Source organism: Euwallacea similis, chromosome 8 (genome assembly GCF_039881205.1).
Source record: "Euwallacea similis isolate ESF13 chromosome 8, ESF131.1, whole genome shotgun sequence".
In the NCBI taxonomy this organism is placed as follows: domain Eukaryota; kingdom Metazoa; phylum Arthropoda; class Insecta; order Coleoptera; family Curculionidae; genus Euwallacea; species Euwallacea similis.
This window is the reverse complement of record NC_089616.1, coordinates 486,314-508,355: the sequence shown is the minus strand read 5'-3', so window position 1 is coordinate 508,355 and position 22,042 is coordinate 486,314. Positions and strand designations below refer to the sequence as shown.

The following is a 22,042-nucleotide window of genomic DNA, read 5'->3' as shown; positions in this document are numbered from 1 at the left end:
TTTATTACCCGCATTCTTTCGAATTTATAATCTTGTATTTATACGTTTTCATTTTGTAGATATTATAGCAGTCATGTGCCGAGAATTTTCGTTTTTCTTGATTCCAGAGAAAGCTACCATTTGTCTCGGTACATTACTGAAACACTTCTTTAATGGCGACATAAAAGTGCAATTTTATACGGTTTGCGAAGAAGTGCCAACCAATTTTTTTATGGCGTCATAAATCTTTATTTTTTTAATTGGTAGTGTCCATTCAACATATTTTATTTGCACATATTTTGCTTTCATTCAGTACATCTGGTGCTTAATATTTAATTAGATTTTTTACCTATCCAGTGATCGTGTGCATGTTAAAGCTAGTAAGATCATAGACACTTTTCATAAACAGTTTTGGTCGGGTTGTTCCATCTTATACAGAGACTAGTGTGGAAATATAATATTACTTTTATTACGCGCATATTGGGCTTTAGGCGCCAATATAGGATTAACAAATTCTTGTTGGAAATGTTACGGTTATTTACTCGTTAAGAGGAAAGGTTCACTAAGGCCGCCCTTGAAAACCGAAACTGCCAAAATTCTCCTCTTGTCTCTGAGAAGCAAAACCACAATCTCTTCTCTCTTTTTTGATCTCGACTGGAACTTTCGTCTATTCATTCTACTTAGCATATAAAAGTAAATGAGTCTGACAGATAACCAAAGACTACAATAAATGAAATAGCAACGATATCATCCTAAGGTCAACTGAACAGACTCAAAAGAGACAGGGTTGTAAATACTGTAAGAGTAAATGGTAAGGAACAAAATTTGTACTCGTTTCATCCTGTCGGGTTTCTCATCACTCGAATGTTTCACGCTAGTTTTGTCCCGCCGACATTAAAATAAGAAATTTAGTCTTAATTTGTATTTAAAACCAGTTAACAATCTTAGTCCAATCTTAGCCTTGGTGTATGTAGCAAAACCTGAAAGAGGAAAGGAGAATAATTAGGATGAAAAAAGGAGACTTATATGTATAATAGTAGCTAAAAGCTGGCCCTCCGATCGGTCAATGCGAAACACTGAGTCCGACTCCTCACAGGAAATACTAATTAATATTAATTTGTTTTTCGATTGGAAAAGGAAATTTTTGGTGTACATGTCATGAACTGTCATACATTTTTTTCTCATAGAATATGTGCTTAAGAGCTATGACGTGCAGTCTACATTTTTAGAACCGCTCTCCATGTTTGACTTCCTTTTCCATTTTCGTTGTCAAGAATTCCACGTTCTTAGAGGATTGAGCAAACTTGGAAAAACCTAAATTCAGGGAAGCCCAAAATAATAGGAACGAATTTGTATATTAACCAGGCAGAGGGTAGACAGGTTTTTGCAGATTATGTGATTCCACGTTCCTGAAAAATCACATTATGAGCATTTTTCTAATTACACTATATCGAATTTATTCAACATATCTGGAGATTCCATTTCCCTTGAATATTTTTTATATCGAACTCCACAAAGAAAATAGGTACACTGTCTTTTTGTTCTAATTTGGATCATGCCCTTTTAAAAATAAAGCCCTTGTTGAACACGTTCTGAGACCTAAACTGCTGCCGCGTTTAGTAAAGTAGTAATATTTGAGAGTGATTTCTTACGTTTTATAATTTTCCATGTGAGTAATGAAAGTCACCACTGACTACCATTTGCTCAATGCGTCAGTGAAGAGGTGAAGAGGCTCTATGTCAGGTGGGATTTGTTTCAGTTTGATGTAGAATGTCAATTGTGGTACATCGATCTATGTCTTTATGCATATTTATAAAAGTTAAAAAAAAGTGGCAATTAATATTATCTTTTTTTGCACATTTTGTTCATCTTTCTGAAGAGATCCTCATTCAAAGAATTGCTATTTTCATTGAATTTTCATGCAGGAGTTTATATGCCCTTTATGTTAATGCTTCTTACAGTTAATGTTCCTTTTAGTTCAATTTATTCAGTATCTAGATGGTCCAAAGTTTTTCATTTGATTGTCTCAGAGATAAACTTACCTAATCCCCGTAAGTGATTTCTTCATCCTTTAGTTCAGGTCTCTGAGTACCGATCGCCATCCATAAAGAGGATATTTTGAATCCTTTCTTGTTGATAACAAAGTTGATAAGTAAAATGAGCAAAAAGTTGGAAAAAAGTTGAAGTTGGACTTGTAGACGTTAACCAAGATCATTAAGGGCCAATATAAAATTTTTGGTAACGTTGCCAACGCGATTTCCCATAGAAATAATAAATTTAAAGCATGACATTTATCCGTTTGTTCATTTTCATTGAATCATTTTCTTTCGTATCGTCACGAGAACTTTGATACATTGGGCCTAAAAACAGATTACCAGGTTACCCACTGTCACATAAAGATTTTGAAAAAAATTCAGGTCGTAATTTCATATTCAACTTTGAATCTATTTCCTTTTTCTACGAAGATTATTGGTCATGACGGACCTTGAAGTTTTTCTAGATTTGTTTTTATAAAACCTGCAGTCCCCAAAAGCTTAGGTTCGTTTTATTTAATTTCTGAATTCTACTGCGTAACTTATATGAGCTTCACAATTTTTGCTTGTCACGCTTCCGCCGGCGACTACAGAGAAAATCGTTGTGGGAACGTTTACTTTGAATGCATTTTTAGTCAGAAATTTGATCATAAGCTTCGAGGAAGAATTTCAAGAGATCGCTACATCAGAATATTTTCAGTTTTTCAGAACTTTATCCAGTTTTTTGAATGGTGATCTATGTGTATCCACTACCCGAGGGTCCCTTTCCTTCTTTACTCAGCTTCAGGGAGTGGTAATTAAGACATCACGTAATCGACCACGAGATAATTAGAAACCTTTCTATTGTATTTACTTTTTCTATCCCTTGATTTTTATCTTTGCCCTCTTGTCTTCTTCAGTCAGAGCTGGGGCCTATTGATTATTTGTTTGTCGTTTGTCTCGCACGCCTCAAACTTCCCGAAACTTCTCTGACAAAGAACGACACACCACACATATTATATACGTGCGCCGAGAAGAAGTTACAAAAACTTTTTGGCCCGAGATTGTTTCCTCGCGTGATCTATGAAACTTTTATAGCGTCTAAGTAAAAAACTCCCTCTCACTTTATAAATTTAAAGCGATGAAGAAAGCTTCTTTTCGATTCGCTTATTCGAGGCCTCCGTAAAACTCCCATTCGGTTTGCCCTAATAACCGTCGCAGAGAGAAATGGGAAATCAATGAATTCAATTATTAGTCTTCCTTATACTCTAACGCTGGGCTCACCAAAGTCAAGTTCTAGATAAATGTTAGCCGGGATTAGGAGAATTAATTGCGGTTTATTAAATTTCTCTTATTTGTACAAAAGTCATGATAGTTCTAATTTGTCAGCAAAACATTGTGAAAATTACTCGGAGTACACCTAGTGTTTATTCAGTCTCCAATAAACAGATCTAATACGTGCGGCTTGCTCATTATTCCTCAAATCCTGTAAACTGCAGGACTACGTGATTCGCAGGATAGAGAGGCAGGCTAAACACACGTTGAGAGCACTTAAGTCTGACGACTCATCGCTAGCATGATTCATGCAAATACCTGCATTCGCTGATTGTCGTTTACATTCCTTGTCTCCGATTAAATGGTAGCGATTGTGCCCTTTGGGTTGTTAACTAGAAAGGCATTTTTAGGCTGCAAATGGGATGTAAAGGAAATTTGTTTATTTGGAATTTGTTAACAAGTTAAATCGCTTCACAATTTCAACGTTTTACTAAACCGACGTCTTTTTCCGGATAATACGTAGATCAAGTGCCTCGTGCTTATAGTTGATCCGGGATCGTATCGTCCAAGCTCACAATCCGGATTGCCTGGGGGCTGTATGTACATATAGGATTAATATTCCTCCTCCAAATTTATAATTTTATAGAAAAATTAGTTTAATATCTGAGGGTTTTATAAACACGTCAAAAATCTTTCATTATCAAGAAAACCCAAGAAATTCAAGTCAATTTTTCCTTTAAGAATTTTCTAGACAATTCGGGAAAGTTTTAGAGTTCTGATAAAAGAAATCAAGTTTATAGGAAATATTTTAAAACGCTGTTCCAGACAAAAAATATCCCATTGAAGTGCTTTAGAAGAATAGGAATCCGAGGGCCCCAGAATGTCTGCTTTATCAGAAGCAAAGATGTGTACTTTTCATTAAGTTGAAAATTTATTACCTTTGCAGTTAAGAAATTGAAGTAAAGAAATTCTCAGAAAACGCAGTGAAAAGCACACAGTCTCACATAACAAATAGAAGTGTTTTAGAAGAATGGGAATTCGCGAAACAGCAAATCAGATGAAACAAAGAAGAGCACGCGGTATCATTTAAAAAATACCCCAATGGTATTTATAGAAGAACCGGTATTTGTTATAAAATATTAACGAACATTTATTTTCACAATTGGAAATTAAAACAGTAACTTATTCAAAAAGTATGGATAAACGTGCATAGTCCAAGGACAGAAATGTCTCTTTAAGGTAGTTTAGAAGAATTCGAATGTGTTAACCCCCGAATGTACATCCTGGAAAAACTAGATATTTGATTAACGTTTCAGATGATTTAAGAGTATACATAGACTTTGCAGAATCGAACTTTCTAAGTTCTCAATTTAAAGGCTATCAATTATTAACGGTGGCTTAATGTTTAAATAGGTTTCCACTTTAAAATTGGAAATATTTTTCAGGTATATAACCCATTGTCTAAGTAATACACGGAATCCGATAGACCCCTGGTTCACACAAGAGATCTATTTTGTCCTTGGACAACATTAGTCTCAGTTGGATTAAATGAATTGGTTCCAGCTTAGCAAAACCTAAAGTCAGAGAAAGAAAAACCGATCCTTTATCAACATCAGGAGAGTGTTAGACTCTGTGTAACTGTGGCGCTGTATTTAAATACATATAAGCACCACAGAACGTGGCATTAACACGAGAGTCACGAGGCATAAGAATTATGCTGCACGGTATTTACACTGCACTTACTTCAAACTGCAAAAGTGTGCGATGTCACGCTCCATGTGCGTCGATGCTCCATTCTCCACCACCAAAGGAAGAGCGAATAAATAAAGCGGACTCTCCAGTTACCGCTTTCGTAATCGTTTAGAGACATGAAAAATCATTTCATCCGTTATCTCAACTTCTTTGATAATGTCCATCGCAGTTGTGGACGAAACGGCAGAAAACAATTCCATTGGATTACGGCTTATATGTCTGCAAAGTATTTCGAATTGTATGATCTACCTAGTTTCCAATTTGATTTTTATTATCCATAGTGTAAAGATAGTAAAGGAACTCGAGTGATGGATTCATCGTTTTTTTTTTCATTTATTTACATTGCGGCTTTTTGCTCTGATATTTAAAAACAATTCCGCTGTCACAAAAGCTGCGAAATCGATACAAATCAAAACCAAAGTAGAGACGTCGGCCGGATGAGCTAGTTCAGCAGGTGGAGTCAGTCTAGTGTTACTAGATGTCTCACCGTCTCAGAATATTTACTAATATAAATTCTAGTGATGGATTAATCGTTTTTTTTTTTTCATTTATTTACATTGCTGCTTTTTGCTTTGATATTAAAAAAATAATTCCATTGCCGCGAAGGTATCAAAATCGATACTAATCTAAGCACCGAAGTGGAGACGTCAGCCGGACGGACTAGCCGAGTGGGAGGAGTTAGTTCAGTGTTACCAGATCCCTCACCGTCTCAGAATTTCACTAATGTAAGTTCTAGTGGTGGATTAATCATTTTTTTCATTTATTTACATTGCTGCTTTTTGCTCTGATATTAAAAAAAAATTTCCATCTCCCCAAAGATAGCGAAATCAATACTAATCTAAATATCGAAGTGCAGACGTCGACTGCGCTGACTCCGCCCATGTCAACCTCTGGCCTCGCATCCCACTTCGTTGGTCTTTGTCGCAGGCATACTAAGCCTTACGCGGTCCTTCTCTTATTTGCATAATCCATATGTTTCCACTTGTACTGGTGATACCTGTATGGGCTAGATAGATAAAGTGATCATATTCAGATGTACCATGACGAAGTAGTGTATAATCTACATTTTTCTTTATTTTGCATATGGCCCATGGTTATTGAAAAATAGTATACAAACCCAGCTAAAAAAATCTAAAATATTCTCGCGTGATCGCGTGTGCAACATTTTACGCTCGAGCGTTAAGAATTACTTTCTTTGCTTGTTATATAAATAACCCCAGACATGTCTAAAAATGAATCCTAAGTTCACCAATTTATAGGTTAAATATTTCTAAAGTTGCTTTAATATTTGAATAGATTTGCTAACATTTGGAGGTGACAAGATGATTTTGATTGGTTCTTCCAAGAGAAGGAACTGACGTAAACGTTTTATCAGATGTATTGTTTTGAAAAACTGGCAGGTCCTCTACTTTCTCGAGAAAAGCTGTAACTGAACCTTCTTTATATGTATAACTTTCCACCAAACGGAAACTACTTAAAAGTTTAACCATTTTTTCAAAAATTCATAGGAGTAATAAGGTTTATATCTCTTTTGGTAGAAGTTCTATTAAATCTATATTTCATAAAACACACAAGATACTTATTAGTAATTCATCCAGTTTCAATGATTTTAAGACAATATCTGACAATAACCGATACTGCCTCAAGTTCACTCGAATTAAACTCCGAAAAGTGAAAACTCGTTGATTCTATATTCCAAAACAGCCGACATTAAAGTCCCATTCATTCGAACCGCTACGTAGTTTCCTTTTATCCTTGCAGCTTGTAAAGAGGAGCGCTTCAGTTTCTCCTAAATAATAAATGCACTTTGGAATTATTCAAGGGCCCTTTTAAACCAATTTACGTAATTTAGATTTCCTTTTACTAAATTTTATCTATCTGAAGACATGTAAATAATTGAGGAAATAAGCACGTGCTGAAACGAGAGGGAATCGTGGCTTATTTATTATTCAGCCAAATGACCGAGCAACAACACCTGAAGGTTCCTTCGCGCCTCTTATTTCTTAACATTGTTTTGCTTTGCATATTTCCTGTCGGGGGGATAATTCTGGTGTTTGTTTAAGACGCCCCGGCTCCCGTTACGGTTTTAATCCAAATTACATTAAGTCCCCAGGGGGCTATGTAAACCGTAAACGAAAATAATCCTGCGATATGGATTTTCTTTCGTGCTCGTACACCATCCAAGCTCCTACCTTCCTTCCTTTTATCTAGCGGCTATAAAAAAGTTTCTATTGAACAAAGTCTCGTCACAAGGCACATCATTATTTAGATTGTATCTTTTAAAGTAACTGTCAGAAAAGTCACTCACATTTCCAATCTTCTTGCGCATACATTTATTTTCGAGAGTTCATTTTTACGTTCTGCTGAGCACCCTCCTTATATATCTAAAACTACCCCTAACTTTTTGATAAGCTCTTGTCAATCACCCATGAGGGAATATTTTTATCTAGAAGCGCAATTTACAATGAACCGAGTAAAAGTTTCCCACTCGCGTATATGTTGGATCTAAGTACTTTGCCAATAGCAAAAAAAGTCTTGCTCGGAACAAGGAAAAACCAATTTCTCACATTAAGGGCAAGTTCTTTTCATTTATTTCGTAAAAGCGGGTCCCTGTGACGACAGCTCCCTTTAAAAACCCAATTAGGTCTGAAACCCTCACTTAATAAAGTCAAAAGCAATATGAAGAGCTGCGACTCATACAAAACAGGAGTATGTGGGACAAATTGATGTTGTTTTTCTTCTGGGGTATACTTCCGGTACAATAAGGGAAGATTTCATTTTTGAATGTTCCGTACGAAGAGAGGCATTTAAGCCACGATATAAGAATTACAAGAAGAGATAGTTTCAAAGAGCGCTTTAGAGTTTGCAGGTTTTTCTCTTGCGATCTATTGCAACTTTCATTTAATTAATCGTTCTTCTCTTTATTTCTGCAATAAAGCATTGTAACCAACGTTGCAAGTAATGTGAATGTTTGAATTCGTAGTGTTCGCTGGAGTATTTTTTTAAATTTTCGTCAAATAAAAAAAATCCATTTTGTTTTTCCAGTGGAAAAATACAAAGCTTTGTTATATTGAACGTTGGAGTCTGAGGAATTCACGACAGGATATTGTAGCTCTAAAAGCAGCTAAAAAGTCGCCAAATTGCGTAGTTCCAGCCGATATGTTTTAGGGGCATTTTGATGAGATGGAAAATTTAAAATCATTTCCTTCTTGAAGAACATAAATATTAAACGATAAATCTGAATATTTAATAGACCCTCTTAGGGTCGCGTGCGCATGATTAAGAAAATATCAATATTCTTAATATTTATAACCGACGTAATATACAAATAGAGCTAAGCAATAAAAATGTCAAAAAAAATACTTGTCCTGTTTGCAACAAAATATCACATAGCATATAAAGTTTTTTCGGAAAATTTTCAATTTTTATGTAAAATCCCCAATGTAAGATACAAGTTTCCCCCAATTCTTACGTTTTCAGACAGAAAAATTATGATAACAAAGAGATTCAAAATTTCATTTTGCCCTGAACTCTTGCAAAAACACTCATAACTGTTTTTATATGAAACTTCTATTGAGGAAATATCAACGTTTTCACAATTCGGTCTTTTTGAGATTTAGAGAGAAGATTCGAATTTTGACTGAAGAGGAACGCAGAGTTAAGCTGCTAAGCTATCTTCTAAAATTTGTGCTCTGCTTGATCTATTTCGACGGAATATGATATTTAACACTCAATCAATGCCTCAGAGTATACCCTTTTATGATTTATCACCAATCACTGACCAACGGTCTAAAACCGATAAAGGGATATTGTTATATGAAGGGATCGCACCTAAAATGTTTTGTTAAAGATATAAGATAACACAGAGTGTAGGTTGCTAAAAATTTAAAGTTCCTTTTCAAAGTTCCTCTTCATCATTCCAAAGACTTGCATCGTTGAAGCAGTCGGGTCCAATTAGAAACTAGTACCTTAAACCAATGCTTTTTCCTAACTTCACATTTACGCCATGTGCTTTTTTCTATAATTTCTTCTCGTCTCTCAAGAGTGACGAATCGGCTTTTTACATCTAGATACCATATTGAAATGATTTTTTCTCTGGAGCTAAAAGATAGCAATACTCGTACTCCAAGTTATGTGCTAATGATGACAAGGATGCAAATGATGCACTTATACGAGACTTGGAAAAGAGAGTGGATGCCAGCAAACAGTAAAGCAGAATTGAAAATATTTGCAAACCCTGGTCTAATGAAAATGCTTCCTGACGTTTCATCGACACCTGCGGTGAACCTTAAAGAAGCTGATAAGATAGCCGATCTTCTGCTCTGAATTGAAGTATTTATCCATTCTCCCCCTGGGGGGAGGCGGGAGTTTGGGCGCACATATGCAGCGGCATGATTGAAGTTTAGTCGAAAAGAATGTGCAGCAGGGAGAAATGAACCGCAGAGATGTTCAAGCTTGACGAGAAATTTAACGGGAAAAAAGAATCACTGCCCTTAATTTCGATTAGAAATGTATTCTATGTCTTGCACGATGTGCGCTGAAGCATCGCTTTACACCATCAAGGGAGAAAGGGCTCAATAACTGAACCAAACTCGTCAGATACCGCTTGGGTCAGTGACTGTGGCGGTCATGACCCTTCAGTGGATCGCACTTACCGTTGAAGGATCACCACCACTAATTTGGAAGAAATGTTTTAGCTGATGAAATTGAGTCATTCAAAAACTTATTTGATCAGTCAGCGCATGGAAAAAAATCCAAAAAAGAGTTCTGCATTAACAATCAATCAAATACCAGAGAATTTACAGCTTCAAGACCAAAACTACTTTGGTCTAGTGTACTACTTCACCATGAAATTTATAAATGTGCAAACGAGGAATATCACTAAATAAGTTAGAAGTCATCGATGTAGTAACGAGTCTAATAACCAGCACTTTTTACAAGATTTACCATCTGTTTCATTTTCAGAACATCAAAAGTAATGCAGAGGAGTCTGCTTTTGTAGGAATCACACACTTCAGGAACGCTATTAAATTTCACTCCCCATCTAAGATATACGATGTATATGCTTTAAGCTGCAATCCTGTGGTGTTGAGTGAATTTGGGTTTATAATGTAGGAAGCAATAAAGAAGATTCAAGTTAAAACAAAGTGAACAATAAAATTAACCCCTAAAAATCAGTCACTCAAAATGTAATGAATGTGTTATTTTACTTGCTAATACTGACCCGAAATTTATCTTATAAAACTCAATTGTAATTAAGTAGGCATTGGTGGATTCGGGGAAATGGGGGCGAGATACATAATGAATAAAGCTCGTTTTACGCTTTTGACCCATATCTCGACAACAAACGACCCAATTAGAAGTGACTCTCCCCTCATATCATCTAAATCATCTTAAAAATACCCAGCATTCACAATTATTCCCAAACAATTTTTAAACACCAGCTTGAAATTCACGTTGTACAACCTTCCAACGAGATTGACACATGAATCAAACGGGAAAAAATGTGGAAAACCCGTTTTACTGGTATGGTAAACATGGCAACACCCTCGACAATTGAAATAAAATCAGCATTTACAGAAGAAGAGCAACAAAAAGAGTGCCCCAAATGCACATTTAAATATTTGTGATTCGTGCACGATTAAGAGCTTTTGTCAGTCATGGATTCGGCGTGGCAGGAGTAAACAAAAACAGGCCGACAAAAGCTTTACGCCAAATAAATACGTTGGGTTTACGCTAGATGAAAACTGGTGTTGCCCTCGGAACGAAAATTGAGCGATAATATGCACACGAAGCGAGTAATAAAAAAGTCGAAGCCAAAATTTGCCTCAATTTCATTAAGAGTAATTTGGCTGAGACATTAATCAACTGCAAGAAAAGCATTTGAAAAATTAATAAATATTAAATCTAAACCCTCGGTGGAAAACTTCGGAATAAATTAATAACTCCTGCCAAGTTAGTTTTCATTTTCAATTAAAATGTTAATATATTCACGAGCAAACTTGAATTTTTGCCTTAAACAGGCCCCAAAGGGTTGACGAGCTGTAAGCAAGCTTAATATAGAGAAAGAACCAATAACGGCATCACACAAGAAGAGATATTTAACATAACTAACCAGGACTATAAAAATTCAACGAGGTTCGTAATAAAAAGCATACGGCTTGGAAAGAACACGATAAAAGAATATTTCAGGGAGTTCAGTCAAAAGAAGTTGCATCGGTTATCGAGCCACGGCAGCAGAAAAGTCCATAAAACTGGGGAAGACAAAGAGAAACATCAGTCAGAAACAGTAGTCGCTGAAATACCTAAAGTTTAAGTAAATGCCGGCAATTTACTACAAGAAATGAACCTCATCCAAGATATTCAATTCTCTTAAGGCGAGCGATTCACCGGATCTCCCGTTTAGGAAGTTGATTGTTTTATTTTAAATAAAGAGTTCGCCGATCTTAAAGGCTTTGTTTATGGGGATTCGTTCCCCTTTTTTGCTTTTCGTCGAGTTTCCCTTACGGAGATCGATAATTATTGCCAAATTGGGCGATAAATTTTTAAATTACTACTGTGATGAAGTATACATCGAGGGGATTTGAATAGAGCCTCTATCCTGACATGCAACCACAGGGACGAATTGTATTGATTAAGTGACCATGATATAGAGCAGTGTAGGTTTTCGATTTGTAGATCTCATCAATTTGCATGGAAATGTTATATCCCCATCTGCCCGTGCAGAAATTTATCTGGCAGCGGATGTGTGAGGTGTTCCACGAGCACATTATTTTAGTGAAATACATATTCAGATTTTGAATTATCATTGAAATAATCTAAGCGACAAAGGTTAAACTGCTAGCTAAATTCCGAAAAGTTTTTTCGAATTTGGTGTAAACGTCATCAAAATTTTCATGAAACTGAGCTAAGTTCAGGGTATTGTCCAGAAGCTTCTAAATGCAAGTAGACAATTCCAGAAGTTGCAGGATTCTAAATAACCCAAAAGTCACGGAAAAGATTATTGAAATAAATTTCAGTACTCTTTAATCCGGTTGCACACGAAAAGGACATTTACAAATGTGATGGAAACATTTATGATATTTCAATTGTGTTGTCGAACAATCCACTAAAATCAAATGGACACACACACACGAAAGACACATTTATCGCTAGTGACATTCATGTCCTTGGGGTGTAAGTGCTCATTTGGTTGTACTGGTTTATTGAAAGACACAATTTTATTTTCCACCACACTTCTAAATGTATCTTTGGCATGCAACCGGACTTAGGGAGGTTTTACAATATTAATTTTCACGCATAGTCATCTGCCATGCTAAGTGAATTTGTTTCTTTTTCTTTGTTCCACCAACGTTTCTAGAAGATCGTTCCATATAAATAAATGATGACGCAGCTATCTGATTGTATAGACAGTGAACTGACCAAGACTTAGCCCCCGCTGTGATACGTTTGCTTCCCCGTTTGATCATACTTGACAGAAAAATTTGATTTTTTTGTTATCTACATCTAGAAAGAACAACGAATCAAATCCACCACTCTGTCAGATCATCCAATTCCGACAACAAATTTTCTAAAATTAGAAATCCTCTGCGTTCGTTAGTACAGTATTCAATAAACATAATTGAGCTTTTGTGGAAAACATATCGATATAGTCCTCTCGCTTCCGCCCACGATCGTACATTTACCCCAAATACTATGTGAACAAAAAAATCTGTGTCTCCCCCTTTTTCCGGGTATTTACATTAACCTGTGTGATTATCGATTTCCCCCCTAAAGTAAATTTAGTTGAAGTAATTCCGCCTGTTTGCATATAAATAATAAATACCGACGCTCTGTTTTCGTTTAGAGGGACAAAAGGGGACATATGAGCGATAACTTCACCTGAAAATGAAGTACTTATAAGAGGGTTATGTTAGTACAAACCATTTGAAGGTGAAGTATGAAATTATAATAGCATTACTCATTACTGACTGTAAAAAATGTAAAGTGAAGAGATCCTAATCCTCGCGTGTTTTAGACAAAGAATGGGACAAACCCTACATTAATTAACATTTTTCCCTGAATTAAGCGTACCTACGGCCTTATTTGACTAACACCCAAATTATCAATTCTCCGGAAACTTTATGTTAGCCAAACAATTGATGCTTCGATAATATGCGAATTTTATCAGACGAATTTATTAAAGCACTGAAAATTTTTCGGTGCTCTTATAAATTAGCCTCATATAGTTTAAAATAATAAAACGAACTATGACTCCCGCTTTCCAGTCGTGGTCCTTCATATGCCATTAGCAACAATAAAATGGCGTTCGTCCACTATACGGTAATATTCATTGAAATACCTGTAATTTGTGGGTTTAGTTGTGTTCGTAAAAACTCATCATTAAATTAATGGTTTCGTATTTGCCATTAGACAAATGACAAAGATTATCGATGATTTATTGCTGGATTTGTAATGGGAATCGACTTGTATGAGTTGCCATTGAACAAAGTAATTTAGGTTCGGTTTTTGTTCTGGAAAGCTTGTGGTTTGGAAAGTGCTTTACCTGTATGAAGCTAATGGAAGAATAAGTATAAAGCTAGGAAGGTTCAGCTTAAAGGTGAATTTATCCAGATTTAGTTTTTGTTTTACCATTATGTACATCCGGGGGGATCTCCATCTTTTCCTTGACACTTGAAATTTCACAGTAACCTCCATGAGCATTCAGGAAAAACAGTTTTTATCAAACAGATATTTAATTAACATATTGCGAGGATAAGAATTTTACCAATTACTAACGGTTCGATTGTCACGTCAAAGAATCTACGACCATAACAATTATTCACCTCATGCATTATTTGCAGCTTTGCTTGAGGAGGGACAGATTACTCGATCGAAGATTTTCCAGCTTATACAGGCTTTCGAATCTATATCGCACGACATATTAATCGGGATATTGGAATTGTATAACTTTGACTTAATAGACAGTGTGAGGCTTATTAACTCCTATCACTATGACCGTCACCAATACGTACAGCACCAAAAAAAAAAATCACGCAGTCTTAGAATTTGGCATGGGACACATTAAGGGCAAAGTCCTGTCCTTAATCCCATATTTTTTCTTCTCTGCATAAATAACATTAATAACTACCTGACCCACACTAATAATTACATTTCCTCTTTTCTGGATGGTACATCTCGCCCGGAAAATAAAAAAAACATTTTCTCAATTAGGAATCTTCGCGGCCTTGTGTCAGATCGGAAGAGGTATTTGTCACTATTATGGTTTTCCTTCCATTCATAAAAAAGTGACGTTTTAATGACACAACAGAAAGGATCACTTTTAATTCTAAGGCTGTAAAGAAACACTTTTGCTGCTGAGACATAAAAAAGTTTTTCAATCACTGCAAAATTTATAGATAAGCGACATTAATAGGCATTTATGTGTAAAGGGGTGAAATAAGAAGATTACGTCCGCGGCCGGAATTTGAGGCCCTATTTAGTCAAGGGCGTAATCCTTCTTTCGGCCTGTGGTATGCACAATGTTTCACGCACAAGTGATATTTTGTAAATCTTCTACATACAACTACAATAATATACCTTGTGTTTTGATTAAATATGGTTATAAAACTAACAGGCGCTACTTTTACTTTAGAGCCCGTTGCCAAGAACGACGGGCGTTATTGTGGCTTTATGGCCCGTTGCCGAGAGTGACGGCCGTAAAAATATAACAACGACCGCTAGTCGTAAACTCATTGTTTCCTCCATGGAAACTCAGACGTAAGCAAGCAGTTTCGATCTATTTGGGCGTAAATAATTCAATCACTCTAAACCATCGAGTCTCCGGGGTCAAGGACAAGACTAACCACTATAGTGTTAAGTTTTTTATGTTGTGCTGGGGGCTTTGAGAGCTGTTCCTCTTGAATGATTTAAAAAAGCTATTAAATATATTGTAAATTCTAATGCTTTTTATTGTAAGGATGAAAATGCAGTATATATTTTCTTAGACTTTAATGGCTTTCTTTGCAGGTCTGAGCGGCACTTACATTTCCCATACGTTCCTCTTGTTTGTAGCACATACATATATGTAATTTTAGTATGTTTTGTAGTATTATGTAGCGTTTGTTGACATATGAAAATACTGGTATGCCTACTATGAATAAAGTTTGATTTTATTTGATTCTGTATCTCACACGTTTGTACAGGGTGCTCTAAACTCGAAGCCCACCATTGTGATCTCAGAAAATGTACAAGATACGATATGATTTCAATGGGTTTCAAAGTTTCATATGGACTTACATGTCGTAAAATTACCTATATCAAAGTGCAATTATTTTTAACATAAGAAATTTGTGGTTCAATTATGTAACCACAATTAATTATGAGACTTCCTATCTAATACGTTTTGCAACATTTCCATCCAAACTATTCATCACTTAAGTTATAAATAAACTATATGATTTAAAACGAGTATTTTAAAAAGTTACTCTATGTTTTGAACGAAAACGTTGGAAATTTAGAATGTACGATTCATGACTAACATAACATTTTAGATTCTCAAAACTAAACAAATTTTAGATATGTACTTAATTCAAAATTCAAATATTTATTGGAAAAATAAGTTAATGAGGCTGTCGGAGAACCGAAACGTCGCACGAATGAGCAAGATTAACATTTCCTTTCCGAAACTTTTTTTTTTTTATTTCAAAAAGTTTGATACTCACAATAATATATAAAATCATAAAATCAATTATGTTCCACGTCACCTAAATAAGATAATCACTCTATCATTAAGATTCACTGAAACAACACAAATATACGCTGGTATAGTACACAAGCAAAAAATGTATTATAAAATATTAATTAATTACATCTTAAGTCACTTAAAAAATTATTAGTATATTAAGACCGGCTCAAATGTGTCCCAAGAAAATCATCTCGGTTTACTCCATTTTTAAAAATGAAGCCAGGGAAATTTAATGTTTTTCTTTTGAGATATTTCTGAAATGATTATCGCCATTTATTATAAAGCAGATTTAATGTCTTACGGATTTCAACATGTTAATGGTGCGGGCATTGAACTTGGAGCACCCTATAGAAATATAGTTTTCTTTTCAAAATCTTCTTGATCTTGACCTTTTGGAAATTGTACTTTAAATAGAGAAACATTCTATATAGAGAATTTAATTTACGCTTTCATCAGACTGATCAGAGAGCTGTAAAGGCACCGTTGCAAGTGCCTGCCAAAAATTTCTGGAAATAAAAAAAATACATTTTTAATGGAAATGCACGTTTAGCTGTGGTGATCCGAACGCTTAAAAGTCAATTGGTTTTTTAAAATAATTTAAATCAAGTCGATATAAAATAAGGAAGAAATTGTTTATAAAGTTATATCAGAGAGATGAGTTAAGTAATTCTTATCGATAATTTTGCTTTCAGACCACTTCATGTTGAAACAAAGCATTTGAAAACAAATTCTCTTAATACATTTAGGATAAGCAAGCACATAAAATATCCGAAGAAAATGAAAACTTTTTCGGAAATCCTCAACCCCTAATCAGGAGATCAACATGAACAAATTCACTAAAAAACTTCCCAAACGAGGGTTCGAAACTTTGATTCCAACATAACAGCATCTTATAAGCCTATGCCAGACATCTGCCAGTCAGAACTCTCACGAAGTTTCTTCGAAAGGGATCATTTTCAATATCGCGAGGCCTATAGATGTATGTGAAGTTTAAACCGAATAGAGTTCTAGAAACTTTCGAATTTTAAGGCTTATGAGATTAGAGAGAGTAAAAAAAAACGATTGCAGAAGCAGTGCTGCTAAGACGCCGTCATCAACAACTCCACTTAAAGTTTGATCCCTCTAACGCGAAGTTCTGAGTGAGAGGTATTTAGTCAAAGATGGCCGTCGGTTTCCATAACGCTCATCGGAAATTTTATCGGGAGTAACCTAGTAACTGATAAGCTTCTCTAATTAAGTAATTGCTATTTCGTATCCCTATAGATTGATTGCCCTTTAGCTTGAAGTTTGAAGGGATTCTCAACTCTCTAGAAGTTTAGGCAACTTCAAACTTTCCTAGTAAATACCCGAGCAACGTTTATTAACTGCCATTATACTGGGTGGAACTCCGATATCTTTTAAGCACTTTTATTGCATCGGAAGTTGCTGAGAAGAGAGCGAGAGGGAAATATAAAAATAGTTTGTAATCACATTATTAGGAGTTTCTATGGCACACTTCGTTACGGGTACTTTTCTAAGCATTTTGAGAGATCGTCCGAACAACGAGAAAATAATTTATAACTGTGCCTCCGTTGTTAGGGAAGGAAAAACAGCAAAAAAGAGGGGTTTAAAGCATAACGGAATAATATACAATCGATACATATTTTAACAAGACTTTTTTCATCCGACGTTTTTTAAGCGGCTTTGTTTGCCTTCAATCATGTACTAAGTCTATTGATGTTGGTCACGCAATGATGTTAAAAATAAAGCAGTGTGTTCGCCGTACTAACATCCGAAAATAACCTCTAGAATACCCAATAATTTATAGTCTAAACCAGTGTATTATTTGCATTTTCCCCAGAAAACTAATTAGAGCAATGGCTGAAAAACTCTTGAGAGAAAAAGCGGAATAATGCATAAATCCTCAGTTCAATTTAGCATCAAACCCCTTCAGCCACCATTCCGTTATCAAGAATCTAAGACAGCAATTTCTCTGCATAATTAAATTAGGTGTCTTGAAAGGCTCGAGATAATCTTGTTTTGATGTTGTGGATAATGATGAATTTTAAATTTAGACAGAGCTCTCTATCCTTTTCAAGCGTTCGAGCGAGAAACTTAAATTGTCAATTTTCATTTACATTTAGAGTCTTATTGAGTTTTCCTGGACTAACCCCCTTTTTGTTAGAACTGATAGATTACTCGATCAAAAGGTGGAGGTGTTCGTATGCTTTTGAGGGTTGCAGGGTTCAATTGTCTACTGATAATTTATTCTTTTGCATCGGACATCCTGATGGAATGATGGAACGCTTTGGTAATGTTATAAACCCGCTTTCATTTAATTATGTAACAGAGGTGGAGGACTAGAGAAAAGTTAGTCGCCAAATTGCAGAACTACAGAAGAACTGTAAAAAACTTCACAAAGCATTGTAGTCAAGGAAACTGTGAAAGAAAGCTTTCGTTGAAATCTTACATAAGTAACATTTTCGCAGAGACTGCACATTAAACATTTTCCTGATGGCAAATCATACTGCATTAAATAGCTCATAATACTGGCTATATGAAACCTCTCCAATATAAAACTAAAGTAGAATAATGAAGTTGAAAAAAATCCTCATTTTGCGGTATTGGACTTGGTTTTTCACACATAATTTTCAGATTCATAACAACCATAAACTTCTTGAGAGTTCTCGATTACTTTGTAATTTTTAACCCTCTGTAGATAATTTTTTAATACCAATTCCAATGACATGACAGCCTTGGGTTAGTCACCACAAGTTTTCAAATTCAAATCAGTAAAGAATCTTCCTTCAATTCCATTTATTTGTATCACCTAGATGGTGATACCAGTGATTCATGAAATATACAAGATTTTTTTTCAACATTTTGGGACACCCGGTATATTTTTTAATCCTCACCGCGGTTGAATGCAATGATCACAGTTCGCTTCTGAATTTAGATTGTAAGTAATCAGATAAACAGGCGTCATATTATCAACTGGTTAGTCAAATATTTTGATTTCCTGGATTCTCATTAGGTGAAACCCTAAAATGATCACAATAGTTGGACCGTTAATCGTGTTTAACACATAGTAAATATTTGGGGGTTGAGGACAAAATATGAAGCACTCCGACCTTTCGTACTATCTAATTCCTTATCTGCAATAAAGTTGTTATGGTCCTTGAAAGCGTATTTTTATAGCAACTGTGATTCATGAATATTTTGCAGCAGATAACCAGCAAATTTTTGCTTAAAATATGAAATTAACAATACGTATCTCATGCATTTAATCGACTACTTGTATCCTCATGACACAATTTTCGGTATGAGTGATCTCCATACATACATATATGGAAACATTCAAACATATGATTTACATTTGGAAAGATTCTTGTTCTAATCGGATGATTTTAGCTTTGCATCGGAAAAGCAAACTATCAAATATGAAACAGATACACTGAATTACAAATCTAAGAGAACTTTTATATCGATAAAAAAAAACAGTTATGTCTGGCTACCGGAATTGTGGCCTTAATCAAGATACAACGGTTCACCGTTTCAGGCTGCTTAATTGATTAAATGGTTTCAAATATAAAAATCGAAAATGATCACACAAAATTGCAGTAAAGAAGTTATTCAAGAAAAATTAAGCATTCTAGAGTGTAGGATGAACCATTGATCCAATGCTTCATATCCATAAGGTTTTTCAAAATAGTAAAGGAAATATGGCAAATGAGAGACTAAAAAATGCTGGCGATATTTAATAAAGTATCGTCTAAGTATCAACTGGCACTGCTATTTAACCACTTCAAATGACGAGAAAAAGAACGACTTTGAGGGCTATGACACGACTCTTTTCCTTGGATGCATAAATGCACACATAATTTCTATGCCCTGTATTCGTTTACTTATTTTTGAACTGTTGAGAATCCCAAATACCTAACCTGAACTAACTAAACTGTCAAACAAAATTTAAGATGAACTAAATTTCTTCGAGAAATATAGATCATTTAAGTCCCAAGTTTATAAGGAGATACAACGAGGAGATTAGAGTTTCAGTACCTATTGAGTTTCTATTGAGGTCTTGAAAGTTTAAATTCGGTTTATTTAATTAAATTTTGAAATTGTTTGAAATTGCATCGAAACGCTAACAGATTATGCTTATGTGCCAATTCCTATCTGCTTTTCTGGAGTTTTGAACCTTCCTTTTCTATAATTCCCAACAAGTTAAGTACTTTGCGTTTTCACCAAAGTAGGAGAATAAAGAGCAATAAAATGTTGAAATATCGAACTGTAGAGAGTACGTAAGTTGTAAGTCTCTCAAGTAGTTGCCCCAGCACCCACTGAAGACTGAAGTCGGTACAAAGTTGGAGATACGGAAATCAATCATAAATCATCTGGTAATAATTCTTTTTTCGAATCTTAAGGTCAAATAAAGTAAATATCGCAATTTTGATGTGTGTTGGTTGTCTTTATTCTCCAAATTAAAATTCGAGTTATTTCGAAAGCAAATTCTCAAATCTCTGAAGGCCATATTTTCGAATTTTGAGGTGGGACATCTCCAGGGAATGACGTCAAAATGAGGTATGCCTGATGTTGCTCATGTTTACCGAAAACATCAATTTAGGCTGCTTTGATGTTATTCCTGGTGAGGAATCTGCGCCTCAACTTCGAGAATACTCTACCGTAGGAGAACGGTCTGTAGGAATGATATTTAAAATAACGCGTGCTCGTTGTCAGTAAAGATGTTATGAAAATTCTGTTCTAAGGTTAGTTCAAGTTAGTCAGAACTACCAGTGTCTAGACAGGCATCTAGGCTTTTACGTTATTGTCTGATATTAAATATTCATGAATGAAATTTCCAGCATGTTTTAAAGCTGTAGGGACTTGCTAAAGCTTGCTCAATACTGTGGAAAAAGGCAGCTTACCACTCTATATGAATGAAGTGAACGTATATATCCAATAGCTATCACCTTCCAGATTTGTCTTAGTTATTGTTGAAAATTCAAATCTAAAATTGTATCCTCCATCTTCAACCAATGAGAGGCCAAAACGAATCAGACACCTTTTGTTGCTCATTCTCAATATTCATTATAATTCTTCCAATTTTATCTTCAAATCAGAGCTTGGTCTTTTTCTTGAAGGATGCCTCTACAATCGTGGAAGGTGCCAAAAAATACAGGTATTATATCTAGCTTTTTGCCAAAAATTTCGCATTCTGGGGGCCAATAGATCAAACTCCTAGCAGCTTTACCAAGAGGATAATATCTATGAAAACATTGAAATAAAAACATTCGTCGTAGCATTGGTTAGTACCGTGGGCTTCCTAGGAATTATCTCCCCCGTACAGATATCTCCCATTGAACATATTTCATATATTTTCCTAATGAATTACTAACTAATTAAAATTTACCTAGTAATAAATTTAATAATTTTAATATTAATTAATTGTTATAATTTATTAATATGTATATATTAATATTAATAAAAATTTTAATAATTAATTCGTTAACTCGGCAATTTACATATATGATAGGTCTTTCTTCCCACTATTGCAATAGCCATGTCGTCAAACTATTGAGTACCACAGAATTGTCGAGTACCAATGGATGTCGAGATGTGCATTATTGTATGATAATTTGAATAATAATTCGATATAAAAGAAAAAGTCGTAATTAATTATTTATCTTCTAATGTTTTCATTGTTTATAAGTTTGATGAGTACCTACTGGTTCCCCACGGAAGATTTACTTAGTTCTTATTAACTCACCGGGCAAATACAACAAAGTTTAGTTTAAAACCTACCAACGCTAACTCTAAACTGAAGGAACAACACTGTTTAATGCTTACGAGTTTTCAAAGTGAATTTTTCATGCTAGATGCCCACAATGAATAATAATGAAAAAGTTATAAATAACTATGCAAACTTTTAGATGATTATAAATACCTACTTGGTTGGTTTTAGCTTTACCTGAGTTTTGTGCGGTCTCATAAATCTATGAAACTTTACAGGTAAAAGTTTCCCATCAAACATTAAAATATTACGCAAATTTTATCAGCTCGAACGCGGGACTTGTTAATGCTAATGGAAAAGTTTTTAAATTCGTTGAAAACGCCACTGCCAAGTCCTGGAATTTTTTTCAGTGTTGTTTTTATGTCTACATCTTAGCCTAATTCTTATGGGAAATGGCAGGGGCATATTCTGATTGCAGAGCTCGCCATGACGCTACCAAGAGGAAACGGCGGCGTCTGGTGGAAGTAAGGGGTAACCGAAAAGCTAGCTCCCCCTCCTCGAGAACACCCGAACCAAAAGCCTGGACCC

At 35.1% G+C, this 22,042-nt stretch overlaps 1 protein-coding gene across 19 annotated transcripts in view; it reads left to right on the top strand.

The window, feature by feature from the left end:
- Positions 1-22,042, top strand: part of bru3 (bruno 3) — a 318,409-nt gene that overhangs the window by 258,133 nt on the left and 38,234 nt on the right. The window lies entirely within an intron of this gene.